Source organism: Podarcis filfolensis, assembly GCF_964270895.1.
Source record: "Podarcis filfolensis genome assembly, chromosome: 14".
NCBI classification, from domain to species: Eukaryota; Metazoa; Chordata; class Lepidosauria; order Squamata; family Lacertidae; genus Podarcis; species Podarcis filfolensis.
The window spans coordinates 48,470,871-48,481,426 of record NC_139616.1 but is presented as its reverse complement, the minus strand read 5'-3'; the positions used below and the strand labels follow the sequence as shown (position 1 = coordinate 48,481,426).

General features: G+C 48.2%; 1 protein-coding gene across 7 annotated transcripts in view; it reads right to left on the bottom strand.

Moving 5' to 3' along the window:
• ELFN1 (extracellular leucine rich repeat and fibronectin type III domain containing 1) overlaps positions 1-10,556 on the bottom strand; it is a 269,308-nt gene that overhangs the window by 26,423 nt on the left and 232,329 nt on the right. The gene's annotated exons all lie outside the window — the stretch shown is intronic.

The window sequence follows — 10,556 nt, the reverse complement described above, 5'->3', positions numbered from 1 at the left end:
CGAATCTCCATGCTTTCCGGGTTGCTCCAGTCCCTTCACTGGTGTTAGTTTTGCTACCTAACTTTGAAAGTTTCTCTGTCTTCCTAATACAGCCATTCTGGAACTCTTGTTAGAAGGAAATCACCAATCTTGTTAATTTATAAAGGAACTGTTTGGACAAGCACTGGAATGAGCTCACTTTGTCACATTAACTCTCCCACTCGCACTGATGTTAATGAAATAAAGAAATATACGGCAGTTCCAGACTTTTAAACTTCTCCCCCCACTGGATTTGCATAATGGGCCCGGCTGCCCAGGAAAAGGAACGGATCTGTCTGGGGAAATGGTTTCGCTCCTTGATCATCTGGCTTGGGGTGGGAATCGTCGTCAATTGGACGGTGCAGCCTGGTTTGGGTATTGTTCTTGGTTTTGCTGACGTGACAGCATTTCACCAAATGCTGAATGTTTTGGGTGGGGGTTTAAAAAAAGAAAGGAAGTTTAAATTAAGATGCAATCCAGTCTTGTTGGGGAGTGTGTGATGGGGGGGACGGGACAAATTTGTGGGAAAGTTTATGGATCAATAGTGGTTAATGGGACTATATTTTACTGAGAGAGCACATTTACTGTTCACATTGAAAGCACCAACCTTTGCTGTTTTTTTACGGAGCAAAATTGCGTGCCTCGGAAAATTACAAAAACAGGATTAAGGAAGTGTTTGGGTGTCCACAGCAGGGCAGGTGTACTGGGAGACCCCTGGCTTAAAGCAGAGGGGGACAAGCCTGTGACTCTCCAGGTGTTGCTGAACTCAAGTTCTGATCATTCTTTTGTATTAATAGTGAAACTCTGGCCTCCAAGACAATGTGGTGCAGTGGTTAGAGTGCTGGACTAGTACCGGGAAGACCAGTGTTCGAATCCTCACTTGGTTGCAAAGCTCCCTGGGTGACCTTGGGCCAGTCACTGCCTCATTGTGGGGATTAAATGAGGAGCGCGAGACTCATGTGACCACCTTGAGCTTCCTTGGAGGAAAAGGTGGGATATAAATGCAAGAAATAAATAAATAGATGATAATATTGGTCTCATTCACATTCAGATCCTGCATACCATTTACACACCACCAGGGGATTTTTTTTGGGGGGGGGGGAGAAATGATTGCTTTCTTTATTTTCCCAGTGAAGGCAATACCCTCTATACCTGGCAATACCCTAAAACAGAGGTTTTTAATCTTTTTGAGTTCATGGCTCCCTAGACCATCTACATTCTTTTTGCGGCCTTCTTTCCTGTGGGGCTCAGGAGCCCAGCTGTGTCACCCCTTGCCTGCAGAGCCAGCAGCCCCTCACCCTTTTTTGAACACTCTCCCTTGGGGAGTAGCCTCCTCTCCTCTCCCCTCTCCTTGGGAGTCCTCCAGGCAGCCACAGCTGCTGCCCCTGGTCTCTGAGCTGCCCCCCTCCGACCCAAGGAGATGTGCCTCCTCACACTGTCCCACAGGGGCCTGGGAGGACCCCCTGGCCAGCCCCCGGGGCACCATTCACCTGTGGAGCTTGTAGCCAGAGCTACAAGGGCCCTAAGGAAGTCAGACTATCCTCCACCAGGGCCAGGGCCTTCTCAGTGATGGCTCCGACCTGGTGGAATGCTCTGTCCCATGAGACTAGGGCCCTGCAGGATTTAACCTCCTTCCGTCGGGCCTGTAAGGCAGAGCTATTCTGCCTGGCCTTTAATTTGAATTCAGCCTGATCTTTTATTTCCCTTCTCTTCCCTCCCCCTCCCCTTTTATGAAGATCACCCGCTCTGGGACCCCACAGCTAATTCTCCCCTGGCCTCCTCGCTGGCCCAAGTAGGACCAATTCAGCCAGCTAGCCCTGGGGATTATCTAATTAATTTTTGAATTTTATTGTTATTCATGTTTTTATACTGTATTTTATGCTGCTTTTATAATTAAGTGTTTTAAATTTGTTGTTAGCCGCCCTGAGCCTGGTTTTTGAACTGGGAAGGGCGGGGGTATAAATAAAAATTTAATACTATTACTATTACTGCAACAAACAGCTGTGCAAGCCTTTGGGAGGCAGATACAGAAGATGGTATCATAGGAGGGAGGGAAAGAAAGTGGGGCAGAGGCCAGTGTTGCCCGCAGCACCCTGACCATCCCTCAAAGCACCCCATGGCACACTGGTTGAAAACCACTGCCCTAAAAGGTATTTAGAAGGCGGTCTTGGCAGTATCCAGATACCCTGTCAACGCTGTTTGCAATTTCTAAGGGGAATAATTTTGCGTGGGGTTAAAAGTGGGTTCTAGCAGTACCGTCACACCCTGTAGCCTGTAATTTCTGGAACAACCAGAACAGCAGCTAGGATATAGGAAGTGCCTTGGTGTTGAGGAAAAAAGGCAGCTGCATCCACTGGTGGAAAGGTATCTATTAATTTGGACTGTTGGTGGTGGAGAAGCTGAATCCCGCTTTTATAAGGGGAAAGGGATTAATCCAATAATGGATAGTGTGGCAGTGGAGTGGTGATTCATGAGCTTAAGTGTTTTGCTGAATTGTGGCCAAGAGGAGACTGTCCTGGATGGCAATTCCTTACAGATAGCAAGCAGAACTTCCGTGCGAGACAGAGATCTGCGTTTCTGGTACCACGTGCGGGGTGTGTGTGTGTGTGTGTGGCTGCCAAGGGCTCTGAAGTGCGATGGGCAACTCAGGAAAGCTCCGAGGAGTACGAGTGTGATCTGCAACAAAATGCCGCAGGGCAGCGCTCCTCTTCCGGGCTCCACATTTACTGCAATACAAAGGAGCCTTGCAGTGCTGCTAAGGCTTTAAGAATGTAGGTAAAGGACCCGTGGACAGTTAAGGACCGTCAAACGTGACTGGGGTTGCGGTGCTCATCTCGATTTCAGAGCTTTCTGACAGTAACAGCCCTTCAACAGTGGAACAAGCTCCCTCGGGAAATGGTGGATTCTCCTTCCCTGGAGGTTTTTAAGCAGAGGTTGGATGGCCACGTGCCATGGATGCTTTAGTTGAGATTCCTGCATTGCAGGGGGTTGGACTAGATGACCCCCAGGGTCCCTTCCAACTCTACAATTCTGTGGTTCTTTGGTGGAGGGGAGAATAGATGGGTTTAAAGTATATGGTATGTACGTAGCCTTATTCTCCACAAACTAGATACAGTGGTACCTCTAGTTATGGACTCAATCCGTTCTGGGGTACTGTTCACACCCCAGAAAGTCCGCAATTAGAGTGCCGCTTCTGTGCACCCACGTGATGTGATAGACTGCATCTGCGCATGTGCGAAGCACGCAGGACGCTTCTGCGCACATGCGGCAAAACCCGGAAGTATACACTTCCAGGTTTGCCACGTTCGCAAGCCGAAAAGATGCAACATGAACCTGACGCAATATGAGGTATGACTGTATCATTGCTGGAGGCTGCCCAGTCGTATGAATGGGGAAGGGGGTCAAAGATACCTCCCCCCCACTATGCTGTGCAATACCAGAGAACTATCTGCCCCAAACCTGAGTCTTATAGGGGATGAGGTTGCACAGTTTCAGAAGTGGCAAAGGCGTATCCTCTCAGCATCTTCTCTTTTAAGCTATCAGGGACTTGAACAAGTCAGCTCCCTCTTTTTCTCAGCCCTGCTCCGTGCAGCTTACACATGAACTGGCTCAACACATTTTGCTGCCTGAGGCAAAGGACAAGATGGTGGCAAAAGCCAACCAGACCGGCAACTGAATCTTATTTTGACCCTGGGAAAGGGACACACATCCCCCACTGCATCTGAGGGACAGCAGGCTCGCTTAGCAGGTTCAGTCCAGACGACGTGGCACATAGCTAGCTTATTCCCCAGGGACAGTTCAAAATATTTTGCTGCCTGAGGCTGATGAGCAAATGGCACTCCACGCTGCCCTGATTCAACCCAAGGCAGGGTGAATTCTTCTGAGAGCTGAGGCAGGAAATCCCACAAGCAGCTCTCCCTTGGGGCAAAAACTCTATAGTAAAGGTAAAGGGATCCCTGACCATTAGGTCCAGTCGTGGCCGACTCTGGGGTTGCGGCGCTCATCTCGGTTTATGGGCCGAGGGAGCCGGCGTACAGCTTCCGGGTCATGTGGCCAGCATGACTAAGCCGCTTCTGGCGAACCAGAGCAGCACACGGAAACGCCGTTTACCTTCCTGCCAGAGCGGTACCTATTTATCTACTTGCACTTTTGACATGCTTTCAAACTGCTAGGTTGGCAGAAGCAGGGACCGAGCAACGGGAGCTCACCCCGTCACAGGGATTCAAACCTCCGACCTTCTGATCGGCAAGTCCTAGGCTCTGTGGTTTAACCCACAACGCCACCCGCGTCCCAAAAAAACTCTATAGCAATACATTAAATAGCCATCTGTTGCCCATTTATGATCACCAGAATCAGCCACCCAAGGTAGCTTCCTCACACTGCCCAATGATAGGGCCAGTACTGCCAATATGAAAATTAAAAAACCAAATGCAGGGAACATAAGAACATATAAGAAGAGCCCGCTGGATCAGGCCAGTGACCTGATCCTGTTCACACACAATGGCCAACCAGATGCTTCTGGGAAACCAGCAAGCAGGATTGGAGCACAATAACCCTCTCCCCTTCTGTGGTTTTCACTGACTGATATTCAGATGCAATTGCTGCCTCCAACTGTCCTTTCCTCCATCAGTTTGTCTAACCCTCTTTTAAAGCAACAGACCTGCATGTGATATTTTGGAAGGCTTCCTACTATACGGTGTACTTAGCATAATAGCTAATCTGGCCTTGGCATCCATAGATGATCACCATGCCTGAATTCCAGAAGCCATCCTTTATTTAAAACTGTCTTGCTCACTTTGCATTTATCTATAGGCTCTTGGCTGAGGCTCCTGGAGAGAGAGAGAGAGGGAGAGAACGAGAACCGCAGTTCCTTCTGAAGGCCAAGTTTCTAAGCCAGCTGACTCAGCACAGCCATGCCTGATTGAACCTGGGCCAGAGCAGAGGCTGCACGTCAGCCCTGGGCAGAGATGAAACGGACAAGGCAAAACAAGGGATGGCCACCAGGCCCCAAATGAGGAGGTTGGCTCCCACCTCTGATAAGCAGGCAGCAAGCAAACCTCCGTGCTACCTCCTGGGATAGACTTCAGGTGGAAATAGGGGGGAGGGAGGCTTTGAGGAGGGTCAAGGGGAAGGCCAGGGAGGCGGATGGAGGGGAGAAGTTGGTCCTGCGTTGCTGCGTCCTCTCTCTACTGCCTTGATTTAAAGTTCAGGGGAACTATGATGAATAATTAAGAAACGACAACCATCGCCGTAAGCAACACAATTTCAGCTTCCTTGCTCGGCTCCGGAGGTTGGGGAGGGGAGAAGAGGCTGCAGAAAATGAGCTTGTTAAAACCCCATCCTGCCTGTCTGTCCTCCAGGATATTCCTAGATGAGGCCTCTAGCAAAAGCTCTGTGGTTTGGGGGAAAGGAAGCCATGGCACTGGAGCGGCGCTTGTGGGCGGGCATCATAAATCAGTGTGGCACAGCAAAACTCCCTCTAAATACAAGGAGCTTAATATGCCTCGGATTATTATTCAAGTTACTAAATCAGTTTGGTAATATTAAAAAAGGCACTTTAACACGGTCATTTTTTTAAAACAACAGCACCACCAGACTAACTGCTTCTCACTTAGTTCAATGTCGCCAGAGTCACACTGTACATTGAAAGTGCAGTGAAAGCACTTTAAGCAGCCATGGCTTCTCCCAAAGAATTCTGGGAGCTGTGGTTTGTTAAGGCGCCGGGAGGCCTCTATTCCCCTCCAAGAACTGCAATTCCCAGAGTGGTTTAACAGTCAGTCCGTCCCTATTCACAGGAAACCCCATCGCCAGTAGGGTTGCCAGGTCAGGAGCATCGCAGTCCCTGAGATCAAAATCTAGGGGTGACCCCTGGTGATGTCATGGGGGGAGTCCCTAGTGATGTCATGGGGAGATTCCACAGTCATGTCACAGGGTGGGTCCTGGAGATGGAGGTTAATTGGGAGAGGGGAGTAGAGGAGGGCAGGTGCTCCAGGTGGTCTACTATAATTTGCAGCCAGCTCTTGTCAGGTTGAAAATTGTCAGCTGTGTGTGCGTGTGTGTGTGTGTGTGTGTGTGTATGTATATATATATATATATGTATATATATATATATATATATATATATATTCATAAGATGAATAGTATTCTCCCTGTCCAGTTCATTTGCAGGAGTGACAGTGGGGTGGAGCCCACAAGGAAAGGGTGTGCGTCATAATGAGACTCTCCCATTCTTTTTTCTTCCTCCAAATTGCAAAGACGGTGGTGCAAAATGAGATCTTCTCCATTGCAGGGAGGAGTGGGAGAAGGAGAGATGATTCCTTGGCATTCAGCTTGGCGGGCGAGATAACAGGCACACGCTATCTCAGCAACAATTGCTTTGCTAGTCATAGCACATTAAGATGATAGATGCTGGTCGTTTACATTCGATAAGGAAGTTATATTCCTGCAAAGAAGTTAGAGGCCCTCGTGGCTTAGCGCTGGGAGGCTGAGTAGCAAGCTGGAAAGCTGTTAGAAGACCCGCCTGGTCCCCTCACAGAGCTACAATTCCCAGAGCGATTTAAGAGTCAACCCCTCTTCATTGGAAACCATGGAGACTGAATGCTCAGTGAGGGGAACCCTTAACAGATTACAGCTTCCTGAATTATTGGGGGGAAACCATGGTTGTTCAAAGTGGTGTTGTAGCACTTTAAAAGTAGTGTGTGGATGTGGCTTTGACGAGGTGGTCAACGTGTGCTTGGGACACGGCACTTGGGATTGAAGGGAGCTGGCTTCAGGCACCAGGCCCTTTGGCAGACCAACTCTACATTACAAAGATGTCTGAAAAGGTGACATGAAGGCTGTTCAGGGAAGCTTTTAATGTTTAATAGACTCTTGTATTTTAATATTCTGTTGGAAGCCGCCCAGAGTGGCTGGGGAAACCCAGCCAGGTGGGCGGGGTATAAATAATAAATTATTATTATATTATTATTATCAACCCTGCCATCTGGGAATCCCTTGTAGATGATTGCAGTGCCTGGAGACAGATAGTCAGGTCGTGCATGCACAGCAGTGACCATAGCTGTCAACTTTTCCCTTTTCTCGCGAGGAATCCTAATCGGAATAAGGGTATTTCCTTTTAAAAAAGGGAAACATTGACAGCTGTGGCAGTGACCAGAGGAGAAATGACCACTGGGAGGACTGCAGAGAGAAGAAAGGTGCATCTGCAGCAGCATAACCGGCTTCATCTGCCCCAGCTGCAACAAAACATGTCTCTCCCGCATCGGTCTTTGCAGCTGCAACAGGCGCTGTAACCTTCCAACAGCTTGACCTCATGCCCAAAGGCTCACTCCTCCATTGTCTCCCGAGACAGACGGGTGCCAACTATGCAATGCCCCCTTCACATCAAGGATCTCCCCGACATCCTGATTTTCTGTGCCCAGGGAATTTTGGCTCCTCCCTCCCTCCCTCCCTATCCCTCCATCCCTTTCTTCCTTGGAGCGTTCAGTCCCGTCAGCCCTCCCCTGCCATCTTGCAGCCCAGACAACCTCAGTGCGAACCCAAGTCTCACTTTACTACCGAAAAGAGCATTCGTAAAGCCACCATCTCTCTTGGCTTCAGCCCACTCCAATCTGCAACATAAGGAATAACATGAACATACTGTGCAGGAGCGTTGAGATCTGCATACTCTAAATTGCTAAATATTTATACGTGCTTATCATCAGCACAGAGTTCTGGTGGGAGAGTTTGGACTCTGAATTTTTTAAAAATATGTCACTTCTCTTCCTGAAAAACTCGTGCGTTGCTTGCAAAAGGCTCCAGGCTCAATCCCAGGCAGATCTAGTGAAAAGGATCAGGCAAGTGATGGAGAAGACCCTTCTCCGACCTAGACCCAAGTAGGTAACACTGCGCTCAGTGGGTAACTGGGCTAAAGCTGGCATGAGGCAACATCCTATGGCAGGGGTCAGCAAACTTTTTCAGCAGGGGGCCGGTCCACTGTCCCTCAGATCTTGTGGGGGGCTGGACTATATTTTGGAAAAAAATACTGAATGAATTCCTATGCCCCACAAATAACCCAGAGATGCATTTTAAATAAAAGCACACATTCTACTCATGTATAAAAACACCAGGCAGGCCCCACAAATAACCCAGAGACGCATTTTAAATAAAAGGGCACATTCTACTCATGTAAAAGCACGCTGATTCTCGAACCGTCTGCGGGCCGGATTTAGAAGGTGGTTGGGCCAGATCTGGCCCCCAAGGCCTTAGTTTGCCTACCCATGTCCTATGGTAAGCTCTTTGTTAATACAGAGAGAAGCCTTGTTCTTCAAAGCAAGAGTTTTTAATACTTGGGGGGGGGGAGTGATAATGTTTCCCTCGCAAATTCTGTTCTTCATTGGGGCGACTCAGAAAGGCTGACACCGAGTCCTGGGAAATCTTCCACTCAAGCATCGAGCAACTGTGATCTGCTTAGCTTCAGCAACACAGGATAATACAACGGATCCTTTCACCATCTACTAGAATGGGGCTTTCAGGGGGAAAATATTTCTAGACTTGGAAACCAGAGTTGGTGGAGGCTGAATCAGAAACACATCATATGTTATTAGCATGGGAGGGGGGCGTGAGATACCTTCCTATGGCCCATTACCCAAAGGTCTTTTTTTAATTATTATTAATTGGGGGCAAACCTCACCTCCCTTCTGAAATATGGGGAGGACTTGGCCCCTGTTTTTCTCCAGACCTCTAATACTATTCTAGGCTGCACAAACCAAAGTATAGTGTCCCAATCAAGGGAAGTAATAGGACCACTTTATTCTGCCTTGTTCAGACCAAACTTGAAGTCCTGTGTCCAGTTCTGGGTGCCACAATTTAAGAAGGGTATTGACCAGTTAGAATGTATGCAGATGATGGTAACCAGGGTGATAAAGGACCTGGAAGCCAAGCCTTATGAGGAACGGTTGAGGGAGTTAGATATGTTTAGCCTGGAAAAGAGGAGACTGAGAGAAGGTAGGATGGCCTTCTTCAAATATCTCAAGGGCTGTCACATGGAAGATGGAGCAAGCTTGTTTTCTCCTGCTCTGGAGGGTAGGACTTGAACACATGGCTTCGAGTTACAAGGAAGGAGATTCCGACTAAACATCAGCAAGAGGTTTTTAAGCACAGGTTGGATGGCCATCTGTCATGGATGCTGTAGTTGAGATTCCTTTCTTGCCAATGAAAAGATGTGCAGAAAGGGAGCGCCTAAGAAAGTGGGCAGCAGTCATGGGGCTAGCAGTGGATGGTCTGATGAATAATAGAATTGTATAGTTTGGAAGGGACCCGAGGGTCATCTAGTCCAACCTCCTGCAATGCAGAACTCTTTTGCTCAATGCAGGGATTGAACCCGCAACCCTGAGATTAAGAGCCTCATGTCCTACCAACTGAGACATCCCACCTTTTACACCCCAGCTTCTTTCTCCGAGGACCTTGAGGTGACATACATGGTATTCCTCCTCCCCATTTTATCATCGCAACAACCCTGCGAGGTCGGTAGGTTAGTACTTCGCAACTGGCTTCCATAAGCACCTTTGGCTTAAATCGGAGGTACTCTCGACTTGCAGGTAGGAGGAGGGGGCGGGAAGAGAGATTGTGTACAACACAGCAACTGCCTAAATGGCGAGCAAAAAGCATTTTCACTCCCCGAAATCAGCAACTAAATGCAACGCCTTTTGATGCAAAACACCCCCTGCAGACATTTAACCAAGTGTTTTGTGTTCAAAAAGCATTTTGGAACCCGGCGAGGCGAGGCTTGTCCAGCGTGCCGCTGGAACCTTTTGTGCGCTCCGCGTCGTGGAAGCTTGTCTAATTATTTCCCCCCTTCGTTTAGGAGTTTTTAATTGAAAAATGTTTAACATCTGTGGCTGCTTCGCAACACCTGTGCTTGACAAGGCTTGCTTTTCATGCACCTGATTGTCTTGGTCTTTCTGCTTAGAGAATGGCAAGATGGGGGCTTGGGAGGTCTTTGACTGCGCCACTCGAGCGGCGCATGAATCACGATACTCAGAGGGCATGTAATTAACAGAAAACACAAAAGGAGATGCAAGATTCTTTTTAAAAACATTTTTTTAAAAAAAGGCGGTGTTAGTGGCAATAATTTGTAGGAAGAAGAGGCCAAAGGCAATTGGAAAATGATGCAAAGACATTTCTCCCTTAAATGCATTAGAGCAACAAACAATTACAAATGGTGCCAGCAAATAATCTGTGTTGGGCTGACAGAGATGGGAGGTAAGGAAAGATCAGATATTTGGAAGACGAGTAGCTTGGGCTGCCAGGCCTTATTCTGCAGGAGAGTCTGGGCAGGGTGGAGGGAAAAGAATGTGAGAACTTTTAATTTTGGGGGGTTTTTAATATAAAAAAACCAATGTTACTAGTCCTCATGACTGCGGCATAAGGTAAAAAGGTAAAGGGACCCCTGATCATTAGGTCCAGTCGTGACCGACTCTGGGGTTGCGGCGCTCATCTTGCTTTATTGGCTGAGGGAGCTGGCGTCATGTGGCCAGCAAGACTAAGCCACTTCTGGCGAA